General features: G+C 36.1%; 2 protein-coding genes across 7 annotated transcripts in view; both read right to left on the bottom strand.

Moving 5' to 3' along the window:
• The window catches only part of LOC141457980 (uncharacterized), a 138,171-nt gene that overhangs the window by 41,368 nt on the left and 76,683 nt on the right, over window positions 1–20,120 (bottom strand). For all 3 annotated transcript variants that reach the window (XM_074135413.1, XM_074135414.1, XM_074135412.1), the window contains one exon: window positions 12,286–12,317. The gene's annotated coding sequence lies outside the window, so the exon portion shown is untranslated. The remainder of the gene's footprint in view (window positions 1–12,285; window positions 12,318–20,120) is intronic.
• Tsp26A (Tetraspanin 26A) overlaps window positions 1–20,120 on the bottom strand; it is a 252,225-nt gene that overhangs the window by 189,718 nt on the left and 42,387 nt on the right. The window lies entirely within an intron of this gene.

The following is a 20,120-nucleotide window of genomic DNA, read 5'->3' as shown; positions in this document are numbered from 1 at the left end:
TTCCTTTTAAGAGGAGTAAGAAAAATAAACGGGCGATTACAGTACTTCTCCCTAAAAGGCAAAGAGGCAAAGATTTTGAATCGAACTACATTTCATTAATGTAAATAGGTTCACCCATTGATAATTTTAACGATTGCAGTACTTCCTCTTAGTAGGTGTAAGAGCATGATGGCACTTCACAGCCATGTAGAGGAGCTTTAATCACTTCTTCGTGCTAAATTTTATCAAAATCGGACAAAGCGTTATAGAAATATTGGTAATAATAGTTTTAGAAACGGCCTTACTTGGGTGGGGCAAACTCCCCTCCATATGAGGCATAGCGACGAGACTTTTAAAGTGCAAATCTGTACAAAATTTCGATTCGAATGGCACTTCATTCATGAAAATCAGTTCACGTGTCGATAATTTGAAACGATTGCTATACTTCCCCTTAACTAGTGTAAGAGCAGATCGTCGCTTTAATGTTACATAGGGGAGCCCTAACCCCATCATCCTACCAAATTTTATCAAAATCGGGCTAAGATTTACAGAGTAGTTAGTAATAATAATTTTGAAGGGGGCCTTACATAAAGGGGGCTAACTCCTCTCTCATTCGATGTACAGCGTCGAGACCCCCAAAAGGCACATCTACATAAAATTCCGAATCGAATGACACCTCATTCATGAAAATCGGTTCACGCGTTTAGGCGCTACGTAGTTTACAAAAAAGGTAACAACAACAACAACAACAACAACAAGAAGAAGAAGAAGAAGAACAACAACAATTTCTGAAAAAGCCGTTTTTGCTCATTTTCGGCAACTTTTTTCTTAAAATCTATTAGGTCTGGGGGGTTGCAAAAAAATTACAGTTATAAAGGAGGGTTTGCTCTATATTTTAAAGAAAATTTGGGAATTTTATCTTTTATAGAAAAAGAGAAAAAAATTGTCAAAGTTGGGTGTTTTTTAACGTTACGCTTTTTCGTGCACTTTTTGACGATCAACCCTTATACAACTGTCCTACCGGACAGTTTTAATAAAAAGCAATTAACTCGAAAGTGATCAAGAAAGAAGTTTTTATGATACAAAAAGCAATTTTATGACTCAATTTAGGAACATCTATTATTGAAATACTTCTTCTAGGCGCTGCAGTTATGATGTTTTGTGCTAGTTTCGATTCCTAGTCTAGGCTTTGGCTTTGGATTTGGTTTAATAAAAAGAATTCATAGTAAAATATGTTTGCTAATCGCCTTCGTCCATGAAAGATTTAGTAGTTGCGAAGTAAAGCCTGCCGGAAAAAATAGGCATTACATTCTTCTTCTTTACCAAGGGTGCAGTTAGTGTGGCTCTCTCAGAGACTGGAGAGAGAGCATGAAAAGAACTGGGTGTAAGACTATGACGCCTTGGCTGTGTAAACAAAAGAACCGAACAGACTCTGTGCTTGGGCAGAAATCAGATTACTCTGATCATAGAGGCCTATTCACAGGGGTTTGGTAGGTTCAGGAAGCATTCTGCAATAAGTTGGGGGCTTATTAGCTCGGAACCGGTGAGCAGATTTTGTCAGGAAGGGGAGGAAACGGTCTCTCACCTGCTGTGATTGCTTTGCAATCGAGTGGTTGCGCTATGAAACCTTAGGGTCTTTGAGGACAAAGAAGATAGTAGCGCAAAAAGAACTAGTAGGGAAAGTCCTCAACCTCTTCCGCAGGGGAGGTTTCGTCTACTAGGCCCAAAAATGGGAAGGTACAATAAGCCTCTTTTGGCTACAGTGCCGTGGCGCATAGGGCTCCACTTTACGTCTTTAATCTTTAATCTAATCTTCTTCTTCTTTTCTCTATTTTTCAGGCGGGGCTTAACGTCCAACTACCAGGTGTTTTGTACAAAGGCGGATGCTCATACTTGACTACAAAAAAGACTCCACAGTAGCCGAGCGATTAGAGGCGTGACTTGTATAACTAATTTGTAATGTGGCACTGGGTTCGATTCCCCCAGTCTTAGACCTTAGATTTTATTTAATCGTTAATATGAGAAATTTACAGTAAAATATGTTTGCTAGTCGCCTCCGTCCACGACACCCTAATTGGTAGTTGAACGTAAAGCCCGCCTGAAAAAATAGGCAATTATAAAAAAAAAATTCTAACAAATAAAAAGTAGCAATACGCTTGATTCGAACTAGGGATCTAGCACTTTCAAATCCACGCTAGACAGCCACTTCATCAACATCCGCTTCCTTTTTCTAATATTAACACAAAGTTAAGTGTTTCCGTTACAAGTAAATCTCTCTGCTCTCACCAATAGAGCTGATGATCAATGAACATTTGAGATTTTTACTAGGAAAAGGATTATGACAAGGCTAAAGCGTAAAAGGACAATGCGGCAAAGTTGTTTTTCTTCTCCAATAAGAAACTTGGATTTGTTAATTAAAAAGAAAAGAAACCAGAATGTAATTAAAAGTAAAGAAATACATTACTTGAATTGGAACAATGAAATGTATCCCCAAGGAAGAAAACTACGATAATTACCACTGCCGTAGATAACACTACAACTAGCCCAGGACGTAATTTCTAGTTAGAAGTTGGACCAAAGTTTAAAGAAAGAGAAATGGAAAATTGTGTTTACCAGACCTCTGGCCGAACAACAACTACTCGGAGAACTAAGCTAGCCAAGCAGAGAATGAAGTAGACGGTTTAAGAAGAACTAAGGGGATAAGAAGGATAAGAAGGTGGTGTAGAAAATCTTCTGGCTTTGGCAGGATTGATCAAGCCGATTGGTCCAACACCCCAAACGCAATTAGAAAGTTAAATCAGAGTTTGGGAACAGTTTTAGAGAGTAGTGTAAAACCAACCGATGACAATCAATATCTATTAAGAAATCTTATTTACTTTTAAGTTATTATCACCTTTTAAAATCGACCAATTTTCGTTCAAACTTTATACCAAATTCACACTACTGATTTATTATAAAACTGTTTTTCGTAAACACAGAAAATTATTAAATTTATATTAAAAATAAGAATAATACCCCCACACTAGACTTAAAAGAACAGAACTGAACAGAAGCTATCGACTACTTAAAAGACTCTTAGACTACAGATCAAAACTCTCTCTGGACAACAAAAGACTAATTTATATTTCTATTTTGAGACCCATCTGGGCGTATGGAATAGAGCTGTGGGGTTCAACCAAACGCTACAATCTCCAAAGTATTCAATTGCTACAATCCAAAATACTTCGAACTATTGTACACGCTCCATTTTATGTCTCAAATCTGACTATACACACTGACCTTAACATTCCTTTTGTCACCCAAGTTGCTAAAACACGATACAGAAAACTTCAGTTTAACCTGCAATCTCATATAAATCCTCTAGCAAAAAATCTTTCTTCAAGAACTCTTCCTGATAACCCGGACAAGACGCCTTAAAAGACAGTGGCCTCGTGATCTCCTCTCAAGTGAAGAGAGCAACTAACAGTCAGATATTTTGGAGTGTTACCACTGGGGTAACTTCTCCACTCATTTACTTCTACTGTTCACTGTTATCATTGTTACTTATAGCGCCAACGCGCTGATTGGAGCACAATAAACGCAAACAAAAATAAAATTATTAAATGAAAGCATTAAATTACATTAAGAGAAAGGTTGCGATTGATTACTCAATTTCTTAACCGTAAATTCATTATTTAAAAACATATATAGAAATGGGATCAGGTTAGCCGAGATGAATGGAGTTGATTCACAAAATACGAGGGTCGTTTGAAAAGTCCGTGCAAAAATAAAAACTACTTAATTTTTTGGGGTAAACCTTTTTTATTTTTCAACATAGTCTCCTTTTAGGCTTATACACTTCGTCCAACGCTGCTCTAGTTTGTTGATCCCTTCCGAATAATAGGATTTGTCCAAGTCTGAAAAATAGCCATTCGTTTCTGCAATCACCTCCTCGTTTGAATAAAATCTTTTTCCCGCCAGCCATTTCTTCATATTGGGGAACAAATAGTAGTCCGAGGGAGCCAAGTCTGGAGAATAGGGGGGATGTGAAACGCGTTGGAACCCTATTTCCATTAATTTTGCGACCACAACTGCTGAGGTGTGAGCTGGTGCGTTGTCGTGTTGGAAAAGGACTTTTTTGTGGGCCAATCGTGGGAGTTTTTCTTGCAGCTCGGTTTTCAAACGGTCCAATAACGATGAATAATATGCACCTGTAATAGTTTTACCCTTTTCCAGATAGTCGATGAGGATTATTCCTTGCGAATCCCAAAAGACAGTCGCCATAATCTTTCCGGCCGAAGGAACGGTCTTCGCCTTTTTTGGCGCAGATTCTCCCTTGGTAACCCATTGTTTAGATTGTTCTTTGGTCTCAGGAGTGTAGTGGTGTATCCATGTTTCATCCACAGTGACGAAACGACGCTTAAAGTCCTGTGGATTCTTCTGGAACAGCTGCAAACCGTCCTTGCAACACTTCACACGATTTCGTTTTTGGTCAAGCGTGAGCAATCGCGGCACCCATCTTGCGGATAGCTTTGTCATGTCCAAATGTTGATGCAAAATATTATGTACCCGTTCATTCTAGATGCCCACAGCACTAGCAATCTCACGCACCTTCACTCTTCTGTCATCCATATCATGGATTTTATCAATGATTTCTGGAGTAGTAACCTCAACAGAGCGTCCAGAACGTTCAGCGTCACTTGTGCCCATATGGCCACTCCGAAAATTTGAAACCACTTATAAACTGTTCTAATCGAAGGTGCAGAGTCACCATAATGTTTATCAAGCTTCTCTTTAGTCTCCTCAGGCGTTTTGCGTTTCATAAAGTAGTGTTTAATCAACACACGAAATTCTTTTTCGTCCATTTTTTGAAAATCACTCGACTTCCTCGATTCAAACGAATGCCAAACACAAAGAAATAGACCGATCTGGCTGAAACTTGGTGTGTGTTCTTCCAAGAGATGCTACTAACTAAACATAACCTCGATACGCGCCAGTGCTATCTCTCTGACTTTGCACGGACTTTTCAAACGACCCTCGTATCACTAATTCATTCTACGCCAAAATGGAAAGGTGTACTGCAAAACAAGCGTTCCTGTTTATTGAAAACAGTTTTTGTGGGAGCTAAATCTTAATTTTAGGCGCTCTGAAAGTGAGAACAGCTGTAATCTAAAATTTGTAAGCGATCGATAAAAAGCGGAAGTTAAAATCGTTATTCAAATTCGATAAATTGAACTAATCATTGGTAAATATTTATTAATGAAAATAAATCAAATGAATTTTGATTTTGATACAGTAAATCCATTAATATATTTGTTTTATCGCTTTTAACAAACTTCCATTAAAGATTAAATTTAATGTTGTTTGATTTGGTTAACAAATAAAATGGATTGTCTCAGCTGAGAAGAATATGCCAGTTAAAAAGGTTTCGGATAATTTAAATCTAGAGGAGTTCCTCGATCGTAATATAAAATCAACTATTAGATAACGGTATCGTTATACAACTGTATACCCCATATTTTACAGAAAATTTGGGAACTTTATTTTTTATAGGAAAAGAGAAGAAAAAAATTGTCAAAATTGGGTGTTTTTCAAAGTTACGCTTTTTCGTGCAATTTTTGAAGATAAACCTTATACAACTGGTCCTACCTGACAGTTTTCATATGGGCTGAGGAAATTTGGTCTTGCTGGTACACCCATTGGACCAAAACAGTGAAACTGGGCCCTCTCTAATGTAGTTAGTCGAAGAACAAACCCATTATCTGGAAGTAGCAAAGAAATTCCAATGTAAAAACCTTTTTACATGGTTGTGAGACCATTTTAAGATAGGGAAATGAGATTATATGTGGGGAAAAAATAGAGAGAAAACCCCGCAGAAAGTGGATACTAATGAAAGATATAATAATGAAGGCGGATCTTCTGTGTCTCTAGAAAGAAGAAGGCTTTTACGCGAAAAAGTGGGTAAAAATGGCAATCTAAATTGGAGAGAAGTTTTGGATAAAGGAATATACAGGGATTATAAAAAGATATTCCATGGAAGGAGTAGATTCTAGAACGTTGTGGAGAATCAGTGGCCAATCTAAGAGATTTGTTTTGGTGTTGGCTAGAGTTTCATGAAGTTACTACTACAGGTAGTAGGTTCCTGGCGAAGCATTCGAAGAGTGTAAGATGGGCCTGTTGACCACTTTGTAGAGGAGGAGGTTGTTCTTAAAGTTAAGGAAAGTAGTCTTACCGGAGTTCATTTTGTCCTGAAGAGAAGTTCAGTTTGTTGTCCAAAGTTAGGCCTAGGTACTTGACGTGGGTAGACCACGGGATGAGAGAATTATTGTGACTATTTGAAGGGTTATGAAACGGATTGTGTTTAGTAAAGAATATGGCGTTAGTCTTCTCATGGTTTATTCTGAAATTCCATTCTGTCTGTTGCTAAAGTAAGTCCGTCAGTAATAATGTCGAATCTCCATGATGATATGCATAAAACTATATCGACCACCTTCAGAACATAAATTAATGGGAGCGAAGCTTTGGGAATAGAACACAAATCTGTGATGAACCACAATCAAGGATGGAACCTCAAGGAACAATTGAACCCCAAATAAATTAGCCTTCTCTACAAATTAAAAGAAAAAAGAATTATAAAAATATGTTGAGTTCCAAAACAAAAAGTTACAAAAAGAATTGATTTGTCATATTTAGAAACGAGACAGGGAAACGGTTGTATATACATGGTAATGTATTGTACTTGGAACAGTGTATACGTTTGAAGGACGGGTGCTGTAGAGAGAGATAGAGGCAGTAACATCGGTCACGGTAGGTTCGTTTGAACAGAGGCCGAGACATTTACTAGCGGTCAAACCTAAAAGGCCGCCTCATTCACCGTCTCCCACAAAGATGGCACCACTATAAAACTTCTTTCCCATAATTCACTGCTAGAAATCTTCTTCTTTTTTTTTAGTGAACAACTTTAATAATGTAAAAGTTACTCTGACCCAATCATAAATTACAGTAAAACAAATTAAAATTTGGCAACGTTTAAAATGTTACAGAAACACGAAATATTAAAATGTAATTTTTCGTTTCTTTAACATCAAAACATTTTTAATATCCGCTTCTGAAAATCGCGTTTCTTCAAAATACGAGGGTCATTCAATAAGTAACGAGACAAATTGATACTGCTCAAAAACAGCTAAATTGATCCGTATGAAACTTTCAGGACATAAAGTTGGCAACCTTGCGATGACATCTGATCAGCTGTTCAATTATATTTTGCAAACATAACCTCAAATTTACTCAGTTAACGATGGCGAGTCCGCTCGAGAATTGCACCGTGGAAGAACAAAGTGCCGTGATCAGATTTTATAGTCGCGGAAGGTGAGAAAGGTAGTAAAATCCACAAAAGAATGTTAAAAGTGTACGGAGACAATTGTTTGAATCGTTCGAACGTTACAAATGGGTAGAACAGTTTCAAAGTGGCCGTACAAAAGTTTCTGACGAGCAACGCAGTGGACGACCGATCGAAGTTGGGACTTCCTCTCTCGAATCTCGGATTGACGCGTTAATTCGGGACAATAGGCGTATCACCGTTGAACTGATAAGTGAAAAAGTAAACGCGAGTGTTGGAACTGTCCATAACATTATTCACAACAAGCTGCAGTACAAGAAAACCTGTGCGAGATGGGTGCCCAGACAACTCACGGACGCTCACAAAGAAACCCGGCTTCAAATCAGTCAACAGTTGAAAAATCGATATTCAACTGAAGGAGAAGGTTTTTTCAAAAGAATTGTAACGTGTGATGAAACATGGATCCACCACTATGAGCCAGAGTCAAAACGACAGAGCCTTGAGTGGAAGCATACGACTTCTCCCATTCGGAAAAATTCAGGACCCAGCCATCTGCCGGTAAAGTCATGCTTACAGTATTCTGGGATTTTCAGGGGCCAATTTATTGTGATTTTCTTGAGGGCCAAAGAACAATCAACAGCCAGTACTACAGTGACATGCTGGAAAACAAGATAAGAGCTGCAATTCGAACGAAACGCCGTGGGCTCTTGACTGAAGGCGTGATTTTGCTTCATGACAACGCCCGTCCACATACGGCACAGCTGACGAAAGAAAAACTTCAGAAACTGGGATGGGAGATCCTTCCACATCCCCCCTACAGCACCGACCCCGCCCCATCAGACTTCCGTCCCTTAAAGATGGTCTACGAGGGATACGTTTTCGATCCAATGAAGAGGTAAAAAATCAGGTGCAAAAGTGGCTGCGAGATCAACCCAAAGAATTTTATGCCAAGGGCATTTACGAGGGTCGTTTGAAAAGTCCGTGCAAAGTCAGAGAGATAGCACCACTGGCGCGTATCGAGGTTATGTTTAGTTAGTAGCATCTCTTGGAAGAACACACACCAAGTTTCAGCCAGATCGGTCTATTTCTTTGTGTTTGGCATTCGTTTGAATCGAGGAAGTCGAGTGATTTTCAAAAAATGGACGAAAAAGAATTTCGTGTATTGATTAAACACTACTTTATGAAAGGCAAAACGCCTCAGGAGACTAAAGAGAAGCTTGATAAACATTATGGTGACTCTGCACCTTCGATTAGAACAGTTTATAAGTGGTTTCAAAATTTTCGGAGTGGCCATATGTGGCACAAGTGACGCTGAACGTTCTGGACGCCCTGTTGAGGTTACTACTCCAGAAATCATTGATAAAATCCATGATATGGTGATGGATGACAGAAGGGTGAAGGTGCGTGAGATTGTTAGTGCTGTGGGCATCTCGAATGAACGGGTACATAATATTTTGCATCAACATTTGGACATGACAAAGCTATTCGCAAGATGGGTGCCGCGATTGCTCACGCTTGACCAAAAACGAAATCGTGTGAAGTGTTGCAAGGACGGTTTGCAGCTGTCTTTAAGACTTTAAGCGTCGTTTCGTCACTGTGGATGAAACATGGATACATCACTACACTCCTGAGACCAAAGAACAATCTAAACAATGGGTTACCAAGGGGGAATCTGCGCCAAAAAAGGCGTAGTCCGTTCCTTCGGCCGGAAAGATTATGGCGACTGTCTTTTGGGATTCGCAAGGAATAATCCTCATCGACTATCTGGAAAAGGGTAAAACTATTACAGGTGCATATTATTCACCGTTATTGGACCGTTTGAAAACCGAGCTGCAAGAAAAACGCCCACGATTGGCCCAAAAAAAAGTCCTTTTCCATCACGACAACGCACCAGCTCACACCTGTGGTCGCAAAATTAATGGAAATAGGGTTCCAACTCGTTTCACATCCCCCCTATTCTCCAGACTTGGCTCCCTCGGACTACTATTTGTTCCCCAATATGAAGAAATGGCTGGCGGGAAAAAGATTTTATTCAAACGAGGAGGTGATTGCAGAAACGAATGGCTATTTTTCAGACTTGGACAAATCCTATTATTCGGAAGGGATCAACAAACTAGAGCAGCGTTGGACGAAGTGTATAAGCCTAAAAGGAGACTATGTTGAAAAATAAAAAAGGTTTACCCCAAAAAATTAAGTAGTTTTTATTTTTGCACGGACTTTTCAAACGACCCTCGTACAAATTAGCAGAAAGATGGGACAAGTGTATAAGTGTTGCTGGGGACTATGTTGAAAAGTAACCGAAGTTTTGTACTGATTCAATAAACCGTTTCTGAGCAATAATAATTTGTCTCGTTACTTATTGAATGACCCTCGTATTGAGCACAGCACGTTTCAGATGAAAGATTAATCAAAAACGTTGCCTAAAAAGGCATTTACAAGATCCATAAATGCTTTTTACTAGGACATCTTACTCCCTACAATAATAACTTATAATTATAATAATAAATTAAATGGTTGGATATATTGCTTTATTTTGTATAACTGACGTAGTACGATACTTAGTACTGTACACTGACAAGAAAATCACGTGGAACCCACATACTCGACTGAAACAACAAGACGTGAACAGACGCTACAAGCTACTAACTAGACTACTTGACCGCAGATCTGAACTCGACTTGAATCACAAACTGACAATTTACAAGACACTGTTAAGACCCATATGGACATACGGAGCAGAAGTGTGGGGCTCAACCAAACCCTGTAACTCCAAAACGCCTGCAGACACTACAGTCTAAAATCCTACGGAAAATCCTTAATGATCCAAACTACATCTCTAACCTTACAATACACACTGACCTTCTCATCCCTTTTGTAACCGACCTAATAAAGTCTCGCTACCGCAACTTTCATAGCCTCCTAGCTCTCTCCATCCTAATCCTCTTGTCCAACAACTCTCCTCTCCACATCCTTCCCGACAATCCTCTTTGTCGCTTGAAACGGAAGTGGCCTAGAGATCTATTGTTGAGATTAAATCATTGTGAAAGAGTTTCACCAGTGGGTGATTGCTCTTACCATGACTTTACAAGAGAACTGAACCAGTATGATCAAATTTACTTGATGCAACAATTGTTGCAGTTGTAAATATACAAATAAAGTGAAAAAAAAATTGTATCTTTCATCCACAGAACTACCGAAATTAAACCTCCTATATCTAATTAACTATTATCACTAAAACAGTGCAATTTATACCAGTTATAGAGCTAACTATTCTCTACAATTCAGTAAAGAATTCTTTAATATCTGAACAGTACGAAGAGAGATGCAAAGGTTTGAAATTTTAACGAATTTGCAAACATACCAAAACTTAGCCTCCATATATTTCATAAACTTTAATCACTAGAACATTTTAATTTATACCAGTTACAGTACCTAACTTCTTCTTTTATTAAAATAGAGAAAAGAAATTTCAAAGCTGCATATTTTTCAAAGTTACGCTTTTTCGAACCCTTTTTTACGATCTATCCTTATGCAACTGTCCTACCGGACAGTTTTAATACTACTAACATGAAAAGATAAACTTTTTTAATTAATATAGAAGACAGCAGCATATCTAGACAAAGTTAATACACTTAAAAAAAAAAAAAACTAAATTCAGTTTTAATGTAGGCTAAGTCTGAAGAAAGTTTTACAAAGTGCAATTCAGAGCTGTGTGTCCTCAACGCTGGTAAACTAAGCTCTATATTCACACTTTGACCTATTTCTTTAAGCTTTTATAAAGCAAGAATGAAATTCTAAAAAAGGCAAATCAGTTTCGAAACTTACAAATAAATTTTTCGGTGATTCAAAAGAAAAAGAGAGAGATTACTAACATTGCTGTAATAATTAACTTAATTACTTTTAATTGCTCTACTAAATGCAGTGAAGTAATAGCCTATTTCTTAAGGTGTTGCTTAACGTCCAACTATCACTTAGGTGTGGTGAACAGGAGCAAAAATATTAGCAGTTGCCCTGAAAGCCAACAAGTTTACGGCTATTTGCTGTGTAGATTTATTTCTGAAATACTCAAAATATCATCAAATGTTTTGAGTAATAAAAATTGCAGAATGCAAAATCTTTTTTTGATGCAAATCAAGTTTTAAAGAAGAGCTAGTATCTCCAAGTACCCAAACTAATAAAAGCATTTCTTACAAATTAATGACTATATTATTCGTGTCCTATTTCCACTTAGGGAAAAGTGAATTTATAGTCACTTTTTTCTGGAACTTAGGCATCATAAAGCGAAAAAAAATGAATTTAAATTAAAATTGCTAATAAAGTAGCAACAACGAAGAAGAACAATCAAGAAGCAAGTTCGCAAAGAAGATGACTAAAATTATGCTCTGAAGAATTTGCTGAAATTGAAGAGTATAACAAAGATGAAAAGATGAAGCTGTGACCAAGCTTTATTATTGGAAGCGCAAAGAGATTAGACGATAAACTATAACTTGAGACTTGAGGATAAAGAATGCATGAACTATGGGATTTGCTGATTAACCTGATATATCCAGGTAGTTAGAACGCAACCTTTAACCCAGAAGGTGTGTTAAAAATTAATAATAACGGTAATGGCTTCAATGTGTTCCATATTTCTTTTAAAGCAAAGCTGTCTATTCTTAAAAGAATTATAATTACTGGGAATGAATCACATTTCAATTAAGAGGTTTTTGTTAAAAAGCAAGTTTTGTATGAACGAAATAGATTGCAATATTACTGAAAAGCAACTAACGGTTTCGTTAGACGAATGAATACGTAATTCTTAAACATAAAGCTGAAATGGATGAATTGTATGGCATACATTTACTTGGTAATAACCTACGAAATTAGAACTGAAAGAAGAATTCATTTTTCTTTTTTAAATTACTTTCTTCCTTTACGTTTTTAAGTTATATCCATTTAGAAAACAAATATAATCACTAATAATATAAGGATAAAGCAAAAATACTAACATGGAAGCCATCTGTCATTTATTTTCACTTACCTGAAACAGAATAATCTTTGTTAGAATACAATAATGGTATTTAAGACAAAAAAAAAAAGTATTCATGTTGGCAATTTTGATTATTTTCGTTTTCAATGGTTATTACATTTATATATTTTTCAAATTATGGTGATAATTAATATCAACGAATTGACACAAATGTTCAGATCAAAATTTTATGTCCGCAGTATGTGTAAACGAATTATTAAGTTTGTATTTTCAGACTTAGTATTCAGAAGATTCGAAAATGTAGTATTTCAAGTGGAAAAATAAATAAATAAATATATTTAGAAATTGGCAAGAGCGCAAGCCTTCTTTTTCAAAAAAGCAAAAATTCACCCAAAATGATAAAATAATTTTTACTAAAATATAACATCGAAATAATAGAATCGAGTAAATTTATGTTCAATAAATCAAACAATCGGAAGATACAAAGACAAATCTTTAGAGATTTAAGTTACAATCAAAATTCTGTAGCCCAAAGGTTTGAAATAAACATACCAAATGTAAAGGTTTGCCTAAGACAGTTTGACAACTTCCTTATCTTGTAGTAAGCACAAGTTTTACTAACTGACTATCTCAACAATCCCCAAAAGGTCTTGTTCAAACTCAAGTCGATTCACAACAATAACCCACATACTTGAGAAACAAAACTTTTATAAAAGAGAAGTAAAAGTTTTATTTACCTGGTTAATGTGGTTAACGTAGTATAAAAAACTGTATGAATGTAATAAAAAATGAAAATAAAAAAGTAAATAATATTTCAATAATAGTTATTCAATTTTAATCAAACTATGCACTACGTGTAACGAACTAGTAACATTCAACTACATTACAGTATAACCTATCAATCGTAACCTTCCTTAAACAATGCCTCCAATATTACACTGTTAAACTTGATGGACTTACAAACTCAATTTAAATAAATTATCGTATTATTAGATAATATTTTTGAAGAAAATAGAATTGATTGAGAAAAAAAAATGGTTAATTTGTCCCAAACTGTTTTGGAAAACCCTACTCAGAAACTTTAGCCTTATTAAAATGGATAAATAAACTTTACACAAATCTTCTGTTCGATTTTTGTTACAATTAAAAACTATTACAATTACACGAATGTTTGGTTGGATACAGTTTTAATAAAATTACAATCAAAATGGAATACATAAGGTAAGTGGGGGGAAGATGCCAGTTGGGGGAAGATGCAAGTTTCGTCAGATTTTGCATATCTACAACTGGATGACAGCGATTCCTACGTTAAAGTGTGTTGTAAACAACTGTGAATAACGTGCTTGTGAGTATTTCTATTTACCTATATCTAGTTTAATCGTCGTTAAACTGAAAATTCAACTCTTTGAACTTGGCGAGTACCCATGTTATAATATTTCGTTGTCGATACTTAAGGTTTGGTGATGGATTGACTAGATTAAACGTAATAATTCCGTGATATTTGTGTCGTGTACATCTTGGTGAATACGTGTTAGCTTGAAACAACATGACTGAAGCCTTAGTACAAAAATAAATCTATGTGGCGTCTTCCTTCAGTGCTTGGGGTAAGATGCCACCTATTGAAGTGTTTCAATTTCATATTGATTCTCATTCATTATTACATTATAATAATATATTTTATAATATAAAATCAATATAAAACAATTACTGACACACGAAATATAGTTTTTGTATAAAACATTAATATTATTAACCCTTGAGCCGTAACCTTATGTGAAGTGCCATAAGCCGTCACCTCGGGTCATATTGACCCAGCATTAAAAACTATTAAATAAAAAGGAAAACTAACTAATATCATGTTATAGGGAATAGAAATCAAAGACAAAACTTTTTGGCAGCAGGCCCTTAACAACCCGGATGCAGAATCACCAGACTTCAATTTGGGTCTTTGCTAAGCGCCGCGTGGAATAGGGCAGTCACTGTTGGAAATGGCAGCGTGGGATTTTCTGCATGCGGAATTTATCCATATGATCCGCAAAAAATTCCAGAACATGCTTATACCATTTCTTACAATATGAAAGAAAATTTGAATGCCACACAAAAAGTTAACACACCTCTGGCAATAGCTTCAACAAGCAGCAGCGGTGCCATCACTTCTTTTGAAGAAATTAGTCCCCTATCCCCAGATTTCAGAAACCCAAGCAAACTCGAAGAAAGAAACCAACTGCTGAAGTCCTTACGACGGTGGAGAAACGGGAGATATTGAGAAGAAAGGCTACTCTGCCGAAAAAAAAAGGGGGAAAAGTACTGCAGAAAAAGGAAAGGAAGGACAGTTCATCTTCAGCATCCTCCGCTCTCGATAATTTGGTAATGACCAGTGGTGAGAGTGACATTGAAAAGGAGGACGATGATTTTTGTATTGAGTGTAAAGGATATTTTTATGATAGGAAGGGCCTTATATTAAGGGATGCAGGCCATTTATTACTTTTTATTAAAGTAAGAAAAATAATGTTTATGGCATCATCAACAGCTGAGTTTATTAGCGCCCGGAGCTTTTTCCAGTGCACTGCCGGCCTCCGGACAGTGAGCTGTAAGAAGCTCCTAGGAAGAGAAAATCTAAGGGTTAGCAGCTGGATTCGAACCCGGGACCTCCGCGTGGGAATCGAGTACGCTAACCACATAGCTAATCCCTTCTCTTATTATTATTATTATTATTATTATTAGAATAAGATTTTAGAGAAAACTATCCTCCTGATAATTAACCTAACATAAGAATAAATAATATTTTAATCAAGAAAATATTTTATAAAATTGCGAGTTTCTAAAAATTTTCAAAATGAAGATTTAACTGGAAAGGACACATTTTGAAGAGGATTTTTGGCCGCATCTCAAAACGAATAAAACGTTTTGAAGCTAGTGACTGCACGTTTTGGAGGAAACAAAGTTCATAATTCCTTTTTATTCTATTGCCTTTTCCGGGATTAAGATTTCGGTTAAACGCAGAAACCGAAAAAGAAAAACTAACTTTTCCGAGCTCACTTTTAACTTTCCATTTTCACTGGTAGTTCATGTGAAACTCTTGCCCAGGAACATTGATAACTTAGGAGATTTAAAGAACTACTATTTTAACCTTTCCAACTCATCAATGGTCTCTCCTGGACCATTTATGTTTCTGAATATCAAGGGGACATTAAATCAAGACTAGAATTTCAAACTTTTCAAGTTTTTATGGGTTTCCCAGAAGAGGTTGGAAAAATGCTAGAAATATTGTTTTTCCCCAGAAATTTATTGCTACTACTCTGACCTTTTACTAATAAAAATCTTTAAAAACCTTTTTTTACATCCATAAAATTATTAATTTCGTTAAACTTGTTTTGTACGAGAGAGATAGAAAATTCTGTAATCACTATCGGGTATGATGAAGGAGGAGAGCATAAGGCTGAAGTGCAAGAAAAAGGACGAAGGCTCGCTTCCTGGCAATTAGGAGCCATTCATTAATCTTAGCCAGCAGACACATGTAAAGTTAACCACAACTACATTTATGTAAATTTGTTTCTTTTAAAATCCATAACTTCTATTCTTTGTTAAAGTTAAAGAACAATTCGTTTCATTCTCCAAGACCCCAGGAAGGCGTACTTCGTGTTCCTAGATAAATGTCAACGAGTATTACGAGACAGTCTACAATGTGACGATCGATACCACTCTAGTAAAGAGACCTGCAACAATATTTCAGTCTAAGCATACCCTTACTACATATAAGATCTCAGAGAGTAATGATTAGTTTTCGTGTTCATGCTGGAAATAATGGTTCCCTTCGCTCCAAGAAAAGGACAGGTTATATATACGAGCCAGGAGAACGTTTACCGAGACAAGAAATGCTCCTTGGTTAGTACAGTGTGCATGTTTTCTCCATTTTAATTCTTGTTTGTAGTTATTAGTCGACTTCCCCAAGTGTTTACAAAGTTAGTCGAACATATATACGTATATACATACTTACGCTGCATATGAGTTAAGCTTGAGTAAGACTGTTGTTAAGTTTAAATTAACATTCGCTAAGTTTATTTGTTACTACAGTTGATTTTGTTCAATTAGATACCATTCTTTGAGTCAACTTTGCAATATATATCTAATTTGGCTCGGGTCTTAAAAGTTGGGACCATTCTATAATCATGTCTTATTTAGTAGTTGCTTTATTTAGAGTATTCCTACTTATTTCTTACAGGTAAGTAAACTGAATTAGATCAGAGCGGTCGCAAAAGAGGACAGACAGTGCTGATGCCTTCAAGTTATGATTGGAAGAAAGCTCTCCTTTTTTACAAGGTCCAAGGTTATCTTCACCATTCTTTTTTGTGTATTAACTCCTGAGGATACACAAGTCGGGAATCTAGCGATTGTCCACATAATCTGTCTTCCTTTCATTTTCACTAGGTAGGATATCCAATTAGGAAAAGTTTTCTAAGTCTATCGCGCCTTTCACTCGGCCTGGACAAGTCTTTACGACATGGATCACTAGATATGTGCAGATTGTTTTGACCTGCGGAGGAATAGACTGGTTATGTCCATAAAACATGAAAAAAGGTACTCAGTGCCACAATTTTCTTTAGAATCATCCTATTCCATTTCATAATCTTAATCGATTGCTTAAGACCTAAGATATTGCATAAAACTTTTTGATTAGCCGCTACAGTTCTATTGGAGTGCCCTTGTGTCTAATTCCTTTTAAGCCACACTCTTTGAGTTTGACAGCCCAATAACTGCTAGAAACAGATAACAACCCAGGCTTCTGGGCCTACGAAGAGAACTCCAATGTCCAGGAATCCAGAAGAGGAACTGACTATCTAGCGATCGCTAGCTTGCGATATGAGAACTCTTGCATTTTTTAGGATGTGGAGGTAATAACATTCAAGATAAGTAAACCTTAGTTGCTGCCAAAAAGGGACGGGTTTCTCCCGCCAAAACTACAAGATATCCATGCGATAAGGCCTCTTTTGGCTTCACTTTCAGGGCTAAAAGGATCTATCCTATGGTTTAATCTAATCTAATGAGCCCAAGATCAAACAGGTAATGCACTTTAGTTGTATTAAAGGTATGTACCTCTGAGTTGGACTAAAGAAATAGATGGTTGATAGAAATTTAACTCATTCCAAGACAAGGTTTTGAATGATTTTTTATGACTACAGCAATAAACAAATAAAATTAAATTAAAAACTAAAGCTGTATTACCTTCCGATAAATGTTGATCGATCGGAAATATCTAAAAATGATCGATTGAAAATGTGGAATAAAATAAAACTACAGAAATCATTTCCTTACAGTAGAAAGTGAACTCTTACTAGCGAAAACCAAAATAACAAAACCGCAAAATATGAAATAACGTCTCATTAAAGTATCGATTGCCGCCAATCACTAGTTAGTCGTAATAGTGAAATGGTTATTAAAATGGAAAGTTTGGGGTTCAACTATTTGTGAAAGTTACGAACATTTGGTAAATAGTAACCATCTTGTTTATTTGCAAGGACAAGTATCGCTTAAATTGATAATTCTTCCTATTCGGTATTTCCGTTAGGTAATCAAATATTATTAAGGTGTTAGACCCGCACAATACCTAAAATGGTACTTTAGCGAAGACAAAAGATAATTTTTGGTCTTCTGATTTTCTTCAAATTTGGCACTTCGTTAAATATTTTATTTAATTCTTATTTAAAAATAATTTTTTTAAGGTTGTGAACGGTACTGAAATAAAACATATTACAGGTGAAACTCCCTAAAACCTCCAAAAACAATAACCCTTTTTATGAGATTTTCCTGGTTATTACCTGAAAAATCAAATTTTAACTTTGTTTAAAAACTTTGGTTATAAAGTTAGGCTGCCACGCGCACCTAAACCAATTTGTAAAAATCTTTTCTTTTTTTGTCAACTTAGGATTCCACAAAACGGAAAGAATTTCTGAGAAAACTTTTTTGGCTGGTTCAACTGGAGGATAGGAGCTCGTCAATAGGTAACATTCTTGCTGGAGTTTTGTCACTTTACATCTGCAGATGGTCACGGACGTGTAGTTGGAACAATCTGGAAGCGTGGTGGAGACATTGAACCACAGGATTCGTGCGGAAGGAAGAGAATCGAAAAGTTTACGATATAAAGGATTTTAATTCTTTAGATACAAATTAAACTTTCAAGATTGTTATGGAAGGTAGAGTTAAGAGACATAAAATGAAGCATCCATAAATTTGGCCATAAGTATTTTTGATTAAAAGGATTGAATACTTTTGTCTGAATTTGAAAGTTTGGTTGAACTCCATCCACAGTTCAAGTTTGTAAGTACAAATCTGTTTGAGTACGCTGTTGTTATACATATTAGCCGTTTGTGTTCTAACGGTAACTTAAGATTGCCTGCCAATTAGTCGTAACAGTAATTTGTTCCGTCGATTGAGTTTAAGTCTTTTTTTTTTAGTCTAGTTTGGTGAATCGAGTTTAGACTAGTGCTGCACGAGACCGAGACGAGGCGAGACTTTATGCAGTCTCGATCTCGGTCTCGGTCTCGGTCGCTCAAGTCTCGGTCTCGGTCTCGTCGAGATATCTCGGTCTCGGTTTTTTGAATTTTTGTTTAAGTATTAAAAGCGGTTTGCTATTAATAATCTTTTCAAAAAATGTTATTATTTTCTAATAATTATTTTAATTTATATATTGGTAATGAAAATGTGTGTAAAAGAAGACAACTACTTACACTTCAATGCATCATATGTTACTATTACTGTTATATATCTTTATATAATTTCAAAAAGATGTTAAAAACGCGCCAAATGAAAGAACCAAATAACATATCTGCCTCCTACAGCAAGTTGATTCGTGAAATAAAAAATACACCTCCCAACAAACTTCCCGCTCCATTAGTTATGGCTGTTGGTGAAGATAAAGAATCTGATGATTCACCTTTTGACGACGACGACGACTGCATCAATATTTTTGCACCATTTGCTCAAAAATCAGCAAATATCACCGAAGCATGGAAGACAGAAATAATTAATTATACCAAATTAGACCAAGCACCAGTAGACGTTGACATTTTAGAATGGTGGAAAACACTTGAGAATTCCTTCAAAAATTTGTCTAGAATGGCGAAAGATATTTTTAGTATCTGTGCAACTTCAGTGCAACAATCATTAGATAAGGGAGCAACTAAAACAAATCTAACAAAGTTAAAAGTTACGCCTTATTTTTGATTTGTTTTGTTCATATCTAAAAAAACCTTTCTAAATGGCCCTTGTACCAAACGTGGAACAAGTTGCTTTAAAAATAAATAGTCGAGGTATAAGTTTGATGTAGTTGAAATCATTAGGACAAGTGGCCAGAGCTGATAATATCATCCCCATACAAGTTATATACGTTTGTCTGTATGTAGTATATATATCTGCCATGATCATATACGTCGCCCACCCACACAATAAAGTAGAATACCCATGGTACAGCACAGCATACATAGGACCATATGACCTACTTTCAAGTAAGTGCACATAATCTCCTATCGCTTCGTGATTACCAAACTTTATGGTCTTTGGTATAGACTGGCAAAATGCAATTTACAAAAGGATTTTGAACACCTAGCGAGGAGTAGTGTACTAAAAGTTGATGATACTAAAAAAAAGGTCAGGCTACCCAATAAATTTCCTGGTGAAATAAAGGCCGGAAATAGATGTCTAGTTTTATTGTATTAAGGGTCAAAGGAAGGAAGTTGGTTTCCTTTAATAGTTTCATTGTAGTGAACTTGAAGATATAATGGGGTGGTCACTATTACTGACAATGAACTATGAAGTCAATATAAAAGATCTTTTAAACCCAAATTCTAAAAATTTTCT

This window comes from Rhodnius prolixus, unplaced genomic scaffold, assembly GCF_049639745.1.
Source record: "Rhodnius prolixus isolate KJV_2025 unplaced genomic scaffold, Rpr scaffold_5, whole genome shotgun sequence".
Classification (NCBI taxonomy): Eukaryota; Metazoa; Arthropoda; class Insecta; order Hemiptera; family Reduviidae; genus Rhodnius; species Rhodnius prolixus.
The sequence above is the reverse complement of the archived record's forward strand: the minus strand, read 5'-3'. Positions and strand labels throughout refer to the sequence as shown.